The sequence below is a fragment of the Choloepus didactylus genome, chromosome 14 (genome assembly GCF_015220235.1).
Source record: "Choloepus didactylus isolate mChoDid1 chromosome 14, mChoDid1.pri, whole genome shotgun sequence".
Lineage (NCBI taxonomy): Eukaryota > Metazoa > Chordata > Mammalia > Pilosa > Megalonychidae > Choloepus > Choloepus didactylus.
In genome coordinates, this window is record NC_051320.1 from 61485599 (window position 1) to 61503487 (window position 17889).

The window sequence follows — 17889 nt, forward strand, 5'->3', positions numbered from 1 at the left end:
GAAGACAGTCTCTCATCAGGGAGCCTTGACCTTTCCTAATCCTTTCTGGGTTATTTTTTAAAGAAATTTATTCTCCATTAGCAATCTCATTTTCTTCCTTTTCAAGTATTTTAGTATCATTTTAGTGTTTACCTTAAGAGCTGCCTGTAATAGGCACAAGTTATCTGAATTGAAACATTTGATTTTAATGTAATTTTCCCACAGAGGTATAGCACAATGGTAAATTTCTAATGGACACTGTAAATGAGGCCACAGCAGAGGATACAAAGGCCAGTGGGACATAGTCATTCTCTTGGGGCCACAGTGCCACCTGTATCAAATGAGGTTGTATTTGAAATTTAAAAAAACATAAGAAAAAACTCAGGGGTTAATATTTTCTATTTGGAAAAATACACTAAATAATGCACTCATGAGATGATGTAACTTTATTATTAATTATGATAGAATTTTATACCCCATGAGTTGTCTTCTCACTCTCACTTAAAGTCATCAGAAGTTCAAAGTGCCCTTTCAAATTCTTACCCTTCTGATTTCGCATAAACTAAGCATCTGAAGATTTTTACAAAGGAGACTAACAGCTAATTATCTCATTTGGTTTTTGTGTAGCTCTTAAAAGTAGACTGTTACAGGAAATAACCTAGACTATTACAGGAAATAACCTGTTAGCAAGTTCAACAGTTATTATTTATTTTGACAGCTATGCTACAAAAATTCTTCAGTTTGATTCATTTTTACTTTTACTGAAACAGTATTTGTATACCATTTTCTGTCAAAAGCTTACCATTTTATTAATGAAAACATGCAGTAAGGAGTTATTTCTACATAACAGCAAGAGAGAACCACTAAAAATCTGTAGTCCAGAACAATAGTCTCTTCTCTTTATTGGTGTAGTGGTTGGTCAGACAGGGTACAACTATAGTTGTCTGAAACTTCAAAAGTGTAACCGTGTTTAGCTACAGTGTGCATATATGTGTACTTGGCTACCAATATTAAATTTAAAGAAGTGATACCGAGCCAGTTCTGAACATGGAGTCCAACTTTTGCCGTAGTGTTTTTTTTTAATGTTTCTAAACTGAGGTATTTGAGGGCAAGGATGCTTTCTTTTTTATGTTAAATCCTAGGTACTGAGTACAGAGCCAGGCCCATAGACATGGCTGAGTAAATAGAATTGCCTTGAATGAATGAAATAAGCAAAATCAAAATGTATTTCTTGAGATTAGATACATGTATCTAACATGTTAGTAAAAAATTTGGATTTAGAAATACATTATTTTTCATATTTATCCAAAATTTTAATATTAGAACAAAGTAACGTTAAAAAGGTCATTTATTCTATCAAATATGGATAAATCCTAATATCGCCATTCTTTGCATTATGCAAATAGCTTGTGTTTTAAAAATTTATGTATTTTTTATTCCTCTGTCATTAACTACAATTACTCTCTTTTGTATTTGGCTGGCACGTCCATTAATTGGAGGTTGCCTGCACGTTGAAATTCTGAGGCCTATCTTAACCAAAGGACTGCTTCATTCTGATTAAGCCGCATTGCATTTTACTCTTGCTCATGGGGTATCCTGCCCTCAGCCCTGTTTTCTTTCACCTCTTGGTCAAAGAACTGCATCATTTCATAGTGAGAAGAGCACATTAAAAAGCACAACAACAATAATAATAATAAATGTTAATCAAAAAACTGCATGTGTCTTTCTGATTGTGCCAGTGTTGTGGTATTCAATTATGCAATTTTCATTGGCATATTAATCATCTTTTCAACAAACAACCGGCGTTAATTAAAGCAAACCATGGATAAAGACATGTTGCCGGATCATCATTCCGTTTATCACAGTGCACAGGCTGGCCGTTAAGTAAATTCCAGACTGTGAGATGAATTTCAATGTTGGCTTCCTCTTTTTGTTGTTGTTGAAGTTTGAATGCAACTCATCTAACAATAATAACAACAAACTTCAGACTTCACAAGAGGAAGATGAATTCGTTTGCAGTTAATGGTGAAGAAAGATAGAATAGCTGTATGTTTCATATGGAATTAGGCTATTTAGAACCTAATAATTTTTGAAGATTTTTTTTTTTATATTTTTCCTGAACTTTACGTACCAGAAGGGCAGAACTGAATAGTAAATTTTTTCTTTATATCTATCTGGCAAAAAATATTCTGCATTATAGAGTTAGTGTTTCTGGTCTATATGCAAAATTAGTGTTTTATAAAAAGAATATATCATGATGGAAAATATTTAAACACATTGAACTTAAACACTTGGATTTTAATTAAAATATTCATTGGAACTACAGTGCAAACCCTCACACTTTCAGTTACAAATGTCCTTAAACTCCTGTTATTTTTTATTGTTCTCAGTCTTCCTTTGTAATAATTTTAACAGTGGCTCCAGTCTTTGAAACCCTGTGAAGACCAACAATAATCATTATGGAAGGGATAAATCAATGAAACAAACTATGTTGGAACAAAGAAAACCAAATATGCTTGCTATTTTACTGTGTAATTGTAAGCTCCAGATTAGTCAGTAATTATTAATTTTAAAACACTACTCTCCGGAAATGTATCCATTGTTTGCACTTTTTAAAAAATAGAAAATTTCCACATGCTAATCAGTTATATGCCAATTACATATGTGTTTCTCCAACCTTAAAGATTTTTGACATTTTGTATTGAAATTCCATATCAAGGTAATTGCTGACAGAATTCAAGATTATCTCTAGTACTGCAGAAAATAGTATTGATCTTTCAAAACTATGGAAGAATACTATTTTATACAAATTGTTTATACATTTGTTTCCCTTCTTATTTAAGAGGTATAATATATGTTGCTTTTTGGAAAAATGATGTGTGATAGAGAAATGGCTTGCCACATCAAGGCCAGCAAAGTATCTGTCAAGTACAACAATGGTAAGAAATATTTCAATAACATCTGGTAAAGAAATGTTGTGAGATTTTATTATTCACTTATAGCTTTGTTTAGCTCAAGGCAGTAATTGTATTTATTTAATAGGGTTGTTAAAAAGTAAATGGAATGGTACATAGAAAATTCCTGGTATATCATAAACCTTATTAAACAATGCTGATTGGCAATGATTATAATTAGATGAAAAGCATCTGTTCTAAAATTAATGTAAACAGACATAAGTAAAATTTTTATGGTTTTTGTATTTTAAAAATATAATCTATATTTATGATACAGTAAAGTAAAATATAATATACAAAGATATAGTAGCCAATGCCCTACATTTGCAATTGTTGGGGATGCCTGATGTATTTGCTTCCTAATTATTCATAGTATTTTTTTTTATTATTTAGTTGACTCAGTTTTCTTAGACTCCTAGTGGACTTGAGAAGGAATATGGTGGGTATTAAATGTGCTTAAATATATCTTGCTTTGGAAATGCTATGAATTGAATTATTTTTCCTTAGTGACTCCCATTGCAAGTTAAAATTTTGTTCTTACAGAAAATAGGTTGATCCTAGGACTTCTAGTTAGTAGTTTGCATTCATATGAGCTTCTGAGCTTCTCTTCTTTTCAGCACCCCAAAATTCAACATAGCAGATGCTTTGGGTACAAAGAGAACTGTATATGATTCTTGGAGTTACCAGTCTGGTGTGGAGGAATTCTAGCAGTGGGATATGGAAGGCATTAGGATCCTTTTGGAAAAGCTAGTGCTTTAAGTTTGTATTGGTCAGTGTTCTTCAGAGAAACAGAACCATCTGGAGATAGATTAGATAGACAGGATAAAATAGATTAGATAGATTAGATTAGATTAGATTAGATTAGAAAGATAGTAAGTACACCCTGGCCAGTTAAGTTACTCCCTTCTTTACCTGTTGATTCAGAGGCATGAGGATCCCAAAGTGGCCAGGTGGCAGTCTTAACTTCCAGGTCAGTGGAATCATTAATGTCTCTCCTGGTGGAAGCACTGCTTCCTTTGGAACTAAGACCTCCAGACCAGCAAGGCATAAGGTCATGGGGGCAGGAAGCAAGAACTGCTCAGCCCTTCAAGGTATTGCTACATAGCTGGCAGCATGATTGAATCTTCACAAGGCCATTCCACCTTTCTGTCAATGCAGCTTGGTAAGACCAATGAGTTTTATGAGTATGGGCCTATTGCTGCACTCTTGGTACCAAACTCTTTGTTAGGGTTCCCTAAAGAGACAAAACCAGCAGGATGGATATATATATATATATATATATATATATATATATATATATATGACAGAGATTGATTGATTATAAGAATTGGTTCACAGGACTTATGACACAGGAATTGACAAGTACAAATTCCGTAAGGTAGGCTGTAAACTGGAAACCTTGAAAAAAAGGTGATTCTGAAATCTGACACCTCCAAACTGTAGGGAAGGACACAAGCTGGAAATTGTTGGAGATGAAATTGTATTCCCTAGGAGTAGCTGGTTGGCTGAAGAAGGGGCAGAAGTTCTTCTAAAAACCTCAGTTATCCCTTTAAGCCCTCCAACTGATTGCTGAGGGCAATCGCCTTTGTTGATTGTAGATGCAACAACTGACTAATGATGTAAGTCTATCTACAAATGCCCTCACAGTAATAATCAGGCCTGTGCTTGTTTGACTGAGCAACTGGAAACCATAACCTAGCCAAGTAGACACATGAAATTAACCATCAGAAAGTGTCATTTATTTCTAGATTAAACCCCAAAAGAAAGATGATGATGACGTGACGCCCATTCTTTTCACACTTGATGTCCTAAGATTTGGACAGTCTTCTTACCTCATTCTACTCAACATAAACTGCAAGCTGTGAGAGAAGTATTTTATTTTGCCCCATCCACAACAATACCTGATGATATCATCCCAAGGTGTGACATGCATATACGGATTGTGACTGTATTTATCAGATTCTCCCACCTTGTGCTCAGTTCAACTTGGCAGCTTCAGTGACTCAGCCCCACAATGGAATTCTAAACTGTCACCATATACTGCAAGCCCTTAATCAGACATAGCCAGTAGATAGATAATTCTATCGATAGACAAGCAGTTAGTCCTTCCACTGGTTTATATATTGTCTTCTAACTACAGTGCTTCTCTCTCTTTTCCTTTATAGCAACCCATATAGAAATTATTGCCCTTATTTTCTTCTATATTTTGTCCCATTTACCTCCATGATACAGTAACAAACTTCTCAGTTATATGTATGATCTCTTCTGTTAAATTCAAAGGGATAACTTATCTGACTGTCAAAACATCTGTATCCTTCTTGTGACTATCTTCATACTCCTCTGATTTTCCTTCTCTTTCCTATCCACTTGAGTCTTCATTAACATTGGTCTTCCCTAAGATTCCCTTCTTAGCCCCAGTTTCTTCTCACCCCACACTTGCTTTCTGGTGAACTCACTTGTTTCTAGGGCTTCACTCATTAGTGACTTCCAAACCCATAGCTTTATCCTGGATGTTACTCATAAACTGCTGCTGAAAAACAATCCCACTGATTTCAAACTCAACGTATCTGAAACTGAATTTTGCAACTTTCCTTCTTAACCAGTTCCTCCTTTTGTATTACACTTCTCCATGAAAACCATCACAGTCTGTCCATTCTCAGAGCTTGAAACTCGGGTGTCATGCTTCACTCCTGGATCTCCCTCACATCCTGCTACCTGCACATTCAAATTCTGTGGATGTGGTCTTGCTTCTCTTGAATCTGTCTCTGTCCCCAGTGATTTTGCCTTAGTAGGAGCCTTCATCATCTCTCCCTTTGAATTTACCATGCAGAACTATGCCATGTCCCTTCCAGACCATCACATTATGTCCTCTGCCTAGAATATTCTCTTCCCACTCTTTCAGTACTTTGGCTTTTCACATTGTCCCTTGAATAAGATGTCAATGTCAGTGATTCTCGAAGTGTGGGCTCTGGACCAGCAGCAACAGCATTACCTGGGAACTACTAGAAATGCAAATTCTCCCCAGGTCCCACCTCAGACCTACTGAATCAAAAACTCTGGTTCTAGGGTTCATTGATCTATGTTTTAACAAGCCCTCTGGGGAATTCTGATACATGCCAAAATTTGAGAACCATTGGCTTAAGACAGGTATTGGCAAACTTTTTCTGTGAAAGTCCAGATAGTAGAGATTTTAGGCTTTGGAGTCCAAGAGGCAAAATAGGATATTATGTAGCTACTTATATCAAGAGAAAACACAAATGCCCACAGCATTTTTAATGATGAAATTCAAAACTTGTGGACACAGTTTCTTATAATATTTTCATCAAGAAATAGTATTCTTTTAATTTTTTTTAACTATTTAAAAATGTAAAAAAAAAAAAAAAAAAACAACTATTCTTAGCTCATGGGCTGTACAAATACTGACTGTAGATCAGATTTGGCCCATAAGCCATGGTTTGCCAACTCCTAAGCCATCACCAGATTTATGTCTTCCCTTCCCCCAACAGCTTGTATGTATCATAGCCTTGGGCACTTTTTTTTTTTTTATTTGTTAGTCATCTGCTCATGTGCAAATCTCCTTCCTGTATGCTAAGTTCCTTAAGGGCAGTAATTCCACTGTATTAATTTATTTATCATCAGCAGAAGGTAAAGTGCCTGGCTCAGTAAAGATTTGTTCAGTGGATCAAGGAAGGAAGGAATATATTGGAAAGCATAAAATGCCATTTTTTGGGAAACTTCCATCAATTTATTTGAAATGTTTCTTAAATTTCAAATCTTCTTTTGTTTTTAGGAATTTATTTATTATGTGTTAATTTATATTTGGCCTGTAAGTATCTATATGACAGAATCCATTTATTCCTTTCCCTCCTCCCTTTAAGAGCATGTCTACTTCCACTCTTCTTTTTAGCCACAGCAGCTGAAAACTGGGCCATCTTTATTTTGAGTGCCATGTTTTCAGCTAACGTTTCATGGGTTTGTTGCTGAGGAAGAAGTGGAAATAAATAATGAGTCTTTGCCACACACGGGATTTTAACAAGTTTTTCTTAAAAAAAAAAAAAAAAGCTTCTGCCACCAACTATATTGTTCTGTTGAACTTTGTGGTCACAGCCTGCCTGTTTTACTTTTTAAATTTTTTATATTTATTAATCTTATTTACACACACTCCATGTCTTCAAACATACACTCCCCCTTCCTCCCTCTCCTCATCCCCTGGTAACCTCTAACCTACTTTTTTGTCTCTGCATGTCTGCTATCTATAGATATCCCAGTGGCAACATATAATAATATTTGCTTTATGTGCCTTGCTTATTTCACTGAGCATATTTTCAAGATTCTTGCATGTTGTAGCATGTCTCATAAACTTATTCTTTCTTATGGCTGAATGATATTCCATGGTGTGTACATACAACATTTTCTTTTCCTAATCGTTTGTCCATGGACACTTGGATTGCTTCCACCTTTTGGCTGCTGTGATTAATGCTGCTATAAATATTGGTGTACAAGTATTTGCTTGAAACCCTGTTTTCCTTTCTTTGGGGTTATACCTAGAAGTGAAATTGCTGAGTCATATGGTAATTGTATATAACATGGTAATTGTATATTTAACTTTTTGAGGAACCACCATTTTGCTTTACACAGTTGTTGCACTATTTTACCTTCCCAGCAAAAATGCACTCGAGTTGCTATTTCTCCACATCATCTCCAGCAGTTATTTTCCATTGTAAAAATAATAGCCATCCTTATGGATGTAAAGTGGTATCTTGGTGTGATTTTGATATGCATTTCTGTGCTGAGCATCTTTTCATATGCCTATTGGCAATTTGTATATATACATTTTAAAAATGAGTTCAAGTCCTCTGACAGTTTTTTAATTGGGTGGCTTGTCTTTTTTCTGTTGTGTTGTAAAAGTTCTTTATATATTCCAGTTATTAAGCTCTTATCTGAAATATATGTTTTCTGACTATCTTCTCCCATCTGTAGGTTCTCTTTTCTCTTTCTTGATAATGTCTGTTGATGTACAAAAGTTAATTTTGATGAAGTCAGAGTTATCCTTTGTTTCTTTTGTTGCTTGTATTTTGGTGTCATATAAGAATCTATAATCTAATCCCAGGTCATGAAGATTTGCCTTTATGTTATTGTCTAAGAGTTTTATAGTTTTAGCTCTTATATTTAGGTCCTTGATCAATTTTGAGTTAAATATTGTATAACCCTCTGTTTTGATCACACCACATTTGTTTAACTTATTTTTTTTTTTAAATAATTTTAGGTTATAAAAAAGCAGCACAAAAGTAGTAGAGAGTTCCTGTACACACTTCACTATAATGTTGCTATCTTATATAACGATTGTACAATTATCAAAAGCAAGAAGATAACACTGGTACAATATTGTTAACTAAATTACAGACTTTATCTAGATGTTACAACTTTCCTGCCACTAATGTTTTCTTTCTCTTCTGAGAGCTGCTCCAGAATTCTATATTGCATTTAGTTTTTCATATATTCTTAGTCTTCTCCTATTTGTAACAGTTCCTCTGTCTTTGTCTTTCATAATGCTTTCAAAGAGCAGCTATCAGTTATTCTTTAGAATGTCTCTGAATTTTTGTTTGTTTAATGTTTTCTCATGATTAGATTGAGATTATACTTTTTTTTGGCAAGAATACCATAGAAGTGATGTTAAGTGCTTCGCAGTGCATCATGTCACAAGGCACAAGGATGTTGACACCTCTTATTGCTGTTTATGTTAAACTTGATCCCTTGAATAAGGTAGTATCTGCAGGCCACCAAATTTAAGGTGACTGTAACTTCAATTAAAACGACTCTTAAAACCTTGTGATATCAAATCTAATCCTGAGTAACATAGTAGAGAGTAAAGTATAATGTCAACAGTTAACAAAGGTTTGGTTTTTTTTTTTTTCTTTTTTTGACAAAAAGAAAATAATTAGGCAAAAGTTTAAATAGTAACAATTTGTTATCATTTAGCTATTGTTTGAGGCACATAATACTGAAAAAAATTTTAAATATTCTGCCAGTATTGTCAAGGTATATTGTGGTTTGAGTTGGGCTGCTTCAGATCCATACTGTGCTCATATTGGAAAAAATAAAAAGGCACCAGGAATTATTCTTTTTATTTCATAATTTCACATTACACTTTATATCTCTTCAGGTGGCTTGAGTGAAGAAAGGAAGAAGATTATAAAGGCAGAAGCTTACTTGTAGGTAGAGCAGTCACAGAGAAGAGTTTTACTGTAGTGGAGTCATGGATAGGAAATTGAGAATTTTAAATCTCCATTTTACTATTCTATTAGAATACTGAAAGAATAATGTGAAGATAAATTTGCTAAATAATAATTTAAAGTATTATTTATCTACCTATGTATTAGAACAACATATATATGTAGTTGCTCTCTTAAGCTTAAAAATAGTTTGTGATGAAGTTTTCAGTAGAAATTCTAGTTGATTCTCTTTTAACAACTTCATTTCACAGATATTTATTAGTACATAGTAGTTTGTTTATATAGCTGTCTCCTCCTCTCTACCTTAAGCCCCTGCTCTTTAATTTTTATATCCTAAGCATCTGCTCTTAGCCCAGGCAAGCCTCTGACAAAAAAGAGTCGGAGCTGTCATGAGGGAGATGATATGTAGAGGTAGGATGCTATGAGAAAGCACAGTGTGTTTGGAAGCCTACAAGGGGTTCAGTCCTGGTAGAGTGTGGTGGGAGGGTAGACATTAAGCTGGAGAGATGAGCAGGGGAATGAAATGAGAAGTGCCATGCAAACAGATTTAGACTTTATCTACAGGTGAAGGGAAGCCTACATTGCAATAATAGGAGTACAGCCTGCATTCTGGATCCTTGAGGGCATTGGAACATGCAGTCAGTAACAAGGTTACAGGGGTGAGCACAAGACTGTGGTGGACTGAATTGTGTACCCCAGTTTGGACAAGTTCTTGGTTTGGGTCCACATTCTAGTGGGTGTGAACCCATTGTAAGTAAGATCTCTTCAAGATGTTACTTCAGTTAAGGTGTGGCCCAAATGAATCAGATTGGGCTTTAATCAGATTACTGAGAGTCCTTTATAAGCAGAGTGAAAGTCAGACAGAGAGAAAGGCCATGAGGAAAAGCCAGAAGCTAGAGGCCAACGTAACCCAGAAGAGAAAGGAGAAGATCCATGTTGTGTGTTGCCATGTGACAGAAAAGCCAAGGACTGAGGATCACCTGCAGCCAGCCCCAGAACACTACAGTGTTTGGAAAGAAAGCATTTCCTTGTTGACACCTCAATTTTGGATTTCTCCTAGCTTCTAAAACTGTCAGCCTATAAATTCCAGTTATTTTAAAAGACCCACTGTATGATATTTGTTTTAGTGATGGGAAACTGAAACAGCTTTTGGTACCAGAAAGGGGGGTGCTGCCATGACAAATACCTAAAAATGTGAACATGGCTTTGTAATTGGGTAATGGGTAGAGGCTAGAAGAATTGTGAGGTGCTTGATAGAAAAAGCCTAGATTGCTTTGAAGAGACTGTTGGTAGAAATATAAACATTGAAGGTACTTCCTTTGAGGCCTTAGAAGGAAATGATGAATGTGTTATTGGAAATTGGAAGAAAGGTGATCCTTGTTTTAAAGTGGCAGAGAACTTGGCAAAATTGTGTTCTGATGTTGGATGGAAAGCAGAGCTTGTAAGCAGTGAACTTGGATATTTAGCCAAAGAGATTTCTAAGCTAAGTGTGGAAGGTGCAGCCTGGTTTCTCTTGTAATAAAATGTTAGAGAAAAGGGATAAGTTGAGAACTGAACTCTTAGGCACAAAGAAACCAGAAATGGGTGGTTTGGAAAATTCTCAGCTTATCCAGATAGTGTGTTTCTGAGACTAGGGCCAGAAGCAGCTCTATCAGGGACCTCCCTGAGCTTTCAGGAAGTGACTTCTCAGAGAATAGTGTTCCATGTGAGGGTTTAACTGAACAACCCTTTGTTAAAGAAGGTGTGACTGAACGTAGATGCAGCTAGTCATTTCAGTAAAAGTCAAGATTGGAAATGCAGTTATCCAGGATGGATCTGTGGAATATTCTATTGTCTGATGGTTTGGACCCACTTGAACTGCCTGCAAAGCTGATAAGGTTTTTGCAAACTTTGTATGAGCAGCACAACTGCCAACCTGGACTGAAAATGACAGAAAAGGGCAAATTGAAGGAAGAATAACTTCAAGGGGAGAACCATAGAAGCAAAGACCTGGACCAAAAAGATCTCCCTGGGCCAAGTGAGTGGGCCTATCCAATGTGTGGAAAGAGTGGGTCTACCCCTGCTCTTGGAGGGTGCAGACCATCGGTCCTCATGGTTGGAGGCATTGGGCCTTGAGCCCTGGTGGTCAGGGAGAGTGCTGCCACCCCAGTGTGCCTGGAATTCATGGAGAGCCTGGCCCCCATCCTGATGCTCAGACAGGATGGGACCTTTGCGTCAGCGTTTGGGGAGAGCATGGCTACTGCACAAGAGCCTGGGAGGGGTGGAGCTCTTGTTCCATCAGGCCCAGAGACAAAACATCAATTCATAAATGACGTCAGACCTTGAAATCTAATGGAGTTTGCCCTGTTAGCTTTGGGGCTTGTTTGGTACCCGTGGCTCCTGTTTTCCTATCAATTTCTCCCTTTTGGAATGGGAAAGTCTATACTATGCCTTTCCCATGAATGTTTATTGGAAGTAGATAACTTACTTTCTCTGTGGTCCTCAGGTCCACAGACAGAGGGAGATTTTTCCCAGGATGAACCACCCCCATAACAGATTTTGAAGAGACTTTGTGCTTAGCACCATTACTAACATGACTTGAAGCTTTTGAGATGTTGTGACAGAGTGAATACATTTTGCCTGTGGGAGGAACATGTCTTTTGGGGGTCCAGAGGGCACACTGTGGTGGATTGAATTACGTACCCCAGTTTGTACATGTTGTCAGTCTTAGTCCACATTCTGGTGGGTGTGGATCCATTGTAAATAAAATCTCTTAAAGGTATTACTTCAGTTAAGGTGTCGCCCAACTGAATCAGGTTGGACTTTAATCAGATTACTGGAGTCCTTTATATGCAGAGTGAAAGTCAGACAGAGAGAGGCCATGAGGAGCATCCAGAAGCTAGAGGTCCACGGAACCCAGAAGAGAAAGAAGACACCACCATATTCATTGCCATGTGTTCCATTTTGCTAATGCTGCCAGAATGCAAAATACCAGGAATGGATTGGCTTTTATAAAGGGGGTGTATTGGGTTACAAAGTCTTAAGGCCATGAAAATGTCAAAGATAAGGCATCAACAATAAGGTACCTTCATTGGAGAAAGGCCATTGGCCATTGGATAAAACCTCTGTTAGCTGGGAAGGCACGAGGTTGGCATCTGCTTGCTCCCAGGTTGCATTTCAAAATGGCGTTCTCCAAAATGTCAGCGTCAGCTTTCAACGGCCGCCTTCAAAATGTCTGTCTCAGCTGCAGCTGCTCTGAGTTCCTTCTGTTTGTGAGTTCTTTTATATGGCTCCTGATTTAATTAAGACCCACCCTGAATGGGCCTGGTAACTCCTCCATGGAAATTATCCAATCAAATGTTTCAGTTACAGTTGATTGAGTCACATCTCCATGGAATCACTCAATCAAAGGATTCCAACCTAGTTAACACTAATACCTCTGGCCCCACAAGACTGCATTAAAGAACATGGCATTTTGGGGGACATAATACATCCAAACCAGCACACCATGTGACAGAAAAGCCAAGGACCAAGGATCACCTGCAGCCAGCTCTAAAATGCCACAATCTTTGGGAGAAAGCATCACCTTGCTGATGCCTCTGTTTTGGACTTGACCTAGTTTCTAAAACCATGAGCCAACAAATTCCTGATGTTTAAGCCAATTTACTGTTTGGTATTTGTTTTAGCAGCTGGGAAACTAATACAATGAACAACCCCAGAAAAATTTTAAATAGGTGTAGTTTGCCTCCCCACCCTCCTGTTGTTCTCTGCCTACAGCACTTCTGTCCTCCTCCCCCACACCCTGCCTGCTTCAAAGATAACACCTGCTTCCTTCTGACCACTATTCAGAGTGTATGAGCTCAGTGTAACTGATGTCTGCTAGATTCTAGGAAGAAAATATGGAAAGTTGGAATGACGGCAGGTCATACTCCAAGACTGTTTACTTTTATAAAGATGATGCTTGTAAGCCAACATGAACTCACAGTTGGTGGAATTTCATGCAGAGAATGTAATAAATTGGAGTAAAATATATCTGACAGTGAAGGAAGAGATTTGCCTATTTTCAGAGTTTAATAGAAGGAGAGCAGACTTCAAGATTAGACCCTCTAGGTGTCCCTGCTTTCTACAACTTTTTTTCCATCTTCCTCTCATAATCCACAATCTGAAATGTTAAAAACTTATTTGATAAAAATTTTCCCCAGATTGTCCCATCCCTCTACCAACTGCCATTTCCAGCCAAAACTGTTTAGTTTGGAAGTCACATTTGGATTTTCCAGAGCTTATCCAATGAAATTAAGTATTAACATTATTGTTAGGAACACAGAAGTTTTCACAAATGGCAGTTCTAAAACCTAAAAAAGTTGGAACTTGTGGGGAGCAGGAACTAATTAGAAATGCAGGGTTGGCAAGCAGGTTTACTGTCAAGTGTCCTTCAGATTGCTTAAAAATTATTCTTACATGGAAATTTTATAAGTTGCATAAAAAAATAAAATCACTTGCATTTCTAATGTACCAAATAATGAATCTTGGACATAGTTTGTTTTGCATAATAGTGAAATGACTATTGTCTCCATTATTTCAGAGAAAAATGAAGTTAGTGATTTGTCCAAGATCCCCCAATTCTGTATTTTAATTTTCATAAGCTGTTTTCTGTACATTATTGGCTAAATATTCACAACCTTTGTTATAGTAGGTGTTTCCAGTTGTGGTAATTTAGTGATTTTTTCCTTGTATCACCCTTTGTGAACTTAATAAGTAACAATATTAGACAGCTGAAAGGCAGGATAAAAATGTGTCTTTAGAAAACATTAATAGAATACTTTTTAAAAATATAAGATAGGGCAGTATCCTGCTCATATTTGAGAATAAACACAGATCTGTTGAATGTCCGTATAAACCAAACACTTAAGAAATTATTCTAAATAATCTAAGTGTATGGCATTTTTATAGTTACAACTAAATGAGGTGTTATGTCTGGCCTGAATCCCTGTTGTATATATTTTATATTTTATAAATTTTTCCAAGAACACTAGCATTTCTGATGGATGAAGTATTTTGACATCTATTGAAAGTAAATCACACTCAAATATTTTTCCCTGAATGTATTAAAAAGAAACAAGTTTAGTTTTTAAGAAGAGATAATTTATGTGGTTAGCTAGTTATATTGTAATTTAAATTTAATTTTGTAGTATTAAAGAAAATATTGTAATCACACAAACATTCTGTCTAAACATAAACCTTTATTTTGTTGTATCTGTTTTATAAAATCCTAAATCTTTGCAATAAGAGGATATTTGCAATGTGTTTCAGTTAAAATACTCATTGAAATTATAATGCAGAAAATCCTGATAGAAACAACAGCTAAGGTAAATATATAGGCAGCTAATACTTTTATAAAGCTACAAAGGCTGATGAATTGAAAAAATGAAGATAAAAAATTTAGTAGTGTGTTATGTCTAGCATGGTTGTTTCAAGAAGAAATTAACAGAAAATCAAAAAAAAGTTTCATTAATGCAAATGATCAAATCTAGCCTCTAAAGAAAAATTATGATGCTTATTGTCACCATAACAGTTTGTATATGTAGTGCCCAACCCTCAGAATTTTCCTATTTCCTTCTTGTTTTGGTAAGTGCAAAGTTTTGGCCATGGTGTTCAGACAATATTAATTTACTTTTCTCTAAGCATCAATAATTGAGCTGTAAATTTTCACCATTAAGATAACTTATGTAAGATTTGTAAAAATTAATGTAGATCCTTTATTAAGATATTTTATAATCTAAGTAATGGTCTCTGACAAAAGTTAGAAAAGTACATAATGTTGGGAACAAGGTTTAAAGAAATTGAGCCACTTAGGACTGTATCATACTTTAAAAATGTTTTTCATATAACTGAATATAAGTAGTCATATGTAAATTTCTCTTGGGGCCAACTTCCCTATTTCCCCAAAGTGTCTCAGTGTCTACTCACACATTTCTGGGGGTTCTGCTCTTTTTCTTACTCTTTTTAGAAGTTGTAAGACTTGCAGTTTCGAATTTTCATTGAGGTGAAAAAAATGAATTGCTTTAAATCTTCTAGCTATCTTCTCTTTAGTTTACAATATGCAATTTATGAGAATCAAACTATTTTGTAAAAGTTCTTTCTCCTATAACCTTTGGAAATTTTCAAACATTTTAAGCAAGTCAAATTAAGAACACAATGCAGTAATTCAAAAGAACATTATTATATGTTCTTTACTTTTGTTCTTGTTAGTCACCATTTATGTTATTATAGTTCAGTGTTTACTGCATGTAAAATAAATATGCACTTATATGGAATAGATAACATGCAGTAAAAATTCAAATAGAAGCTGATATTGACATTAAAAGTGCATGCAAATTAAATGTTCAACTTCTAAAGTAAAAATTTCCCCAAAGATTGTGAGTAGTGTATCAAAGAAAGAGTGATATATTGACTTAGAAAAGCCTTTGGATGACAACAAAAACAAAAACAAAAAATCAAGAAGCTTTCTTTTAGTACTTGAATTACTCAGGAAAGGTTCATTTTATGATAAGATTGACAGAGTTGACTATATTCATTTTGAAAGCATAGAAAATGAGTTTAGATAAGAAAATAAGAATTTTTAAAAACAATATAATAAAAATGTAGGAATTGAAGTCAGATATGCTGAAGATATTCATGGTTGAAACTGAAGAGTTACTAATTATGTGTGAGAACATAAAGAGGGAAGAAGAAAAATCACCATTTATTGGAAAAGTAGTGCCCATCCCTAAAAAAGAAAAGGAGGGGGAAAAAAATTACGACGATCCTGGTAATTATAGACCAGTCAGCTTAACTTTGATACCAAGGCAGATACTAGAGCAATCGTCAAACAATCAATTTGCAATCTTCTAGAAGAGCAAAAGTTAGTGGGTAGCAACCAACATGGTTTTGTGAAGAGCAAATTGTGCCAGGCCAATTTAATTTCCTTCTATGATAGAGTGACAGGCCATGTAGATAAGGACAAAGTAATAGATGTAATCTTTCCAGACTTCAGTAATGCTTTTGATTCCTCTCCACATGACATTCTCATCAACAAGGATGGAAGATATGATCTAGACCATACTTTGGTTAGGTGAGTACGCAGTTGGCTGTGGATACATACTCCACAGTTGATTATCAGCTACTATTCATCATCCACAGGGGCCATATTGATTGGTGTATGACCATGTTGGTATCATTAATAAGCTGAGTTATGTTTCCTTTGATGAGGATGGAATTGGTTTGGCATAGAGGCATATTGATAAGCCAAATCCTTTTTATGCCAAAGAGAGAAAGCCCAACTTAGTGGAAATATTTAGCAGCATCTTGTATTTTATGGGCATATCGATAAGGGGAAATGTCCAAGGCATGAATAACAGACAAACAAAGCTGTGAGTTTTACTAATTATGATTCATTTATAACTATTGTTCTGAGTGTTTAAGTGGTGTTAGTGAACTTTATTGGTATTCTGATAGACTCACTGGGAATAAATTATCTCCTTAAACTCTTAAAGAAACCCCACTCAAATGGAGCAACTGGAGAGGATATACAGAAAGAAGTTTTATATAAAGTAATGTTGATATAAAATGATCCAGAAAGAGCTGAATGAAATACCTTTATCCTGACCTAAGTCATAGATTTGAGAACATTTAGCTTACAGATCATATGATGGAGAACAATAATAAAACCGCTAATATCTTTGTAGATAGGAAGAAGTTTCCAAACGGTTTTGACATTTTGGCAAAACAGTCTATGGAAAAACCAAGATAAAGGTCATGGGAATGAGACAGATAAAAGATAGGAGAAAAGACTGGACTGGCTCATACACATTGGGAACAGGCTCCAAAATATCAGTGAGCCATACTTGGATGTCTGTGAGCAGGGTCATATGTAACTATATCCTTAATGAATTAATAGGAAGATGCCACGAAAGCTTAACATTCTCAGATTTATTTGTAGCGTGGAAATAAAACAAATACTGTTTTTATTAGCACACAGTCCCACTGAATAGCCACAAGCACCCTTTAAGGAGGATAATATTTATCCACATTTTATAATGCTTTTTTAAAGTTATTTGAGTAGAAAAGGTACACAGTGGAAGAGGGAAAAATGTTTTTATTAGAACCCCCATTAATAATGTCCTAGGAAGCCATGGCTTTTAAGTGATTGAATGATTACCTTGATTCCCTAGCTCACATTAAACATATTTTGAGGCCTATTAATCAATAAGGCTTATGCAATCTCTGCCGGGTATTCATCCTGTTTTGTGGCACTGTTTGAACCCCATGATTTTATGAATAACATTCCCCTGTAGATAGTTACAGCTGCCCTTCTTTTAAAACATTTGTATTATGTGAATTCTCAAGAAGTAACCAGCAGGGCTCTCTTAGAGATAAGTCCCCTAGGATTAGATCCAAGGGAGTGGTTCTTAAACATTTTTCTTCCACAACTCCCTGCAAGTTCCTGCCAAGAGCACTGCCCATTTCATCCCTCTTAATTGCATACAGGAAGACAGAAGAGGATATTATCATCTTGTCTTTATTTAGTCTAGGGGAGCACAAGATAGCTCAGTGAACATGGTTGACGAGAGTTGATAAGCAGCAGCTAGAGCAGAGGAGAAATGGAAAGAGATTTTCGGACAGACAAATGCTGCCATCACTATTAACAAGTATGACAAACTTTGGCTCCATCTCCCCCCCCCCCGCCCCCATAATTGGGAACTTCT

At 35.9% G+C, this 17889-nt stretch overlaps 1 protein-coding gene across 3 annotated transcripts in view; it reads left to right on the top strand.

Annotated features, from left to right (window-relative positions):
- Positions 1 to 17889, top strand: part of ZFPM2 (zinc finger protein, FOG family member 2) — a 491022-nt gene that overhangs the window by 177502 nt on the left and 295631 nt on the right. The gene's annotated exons all lie outside the window — the stretch shown is intronic.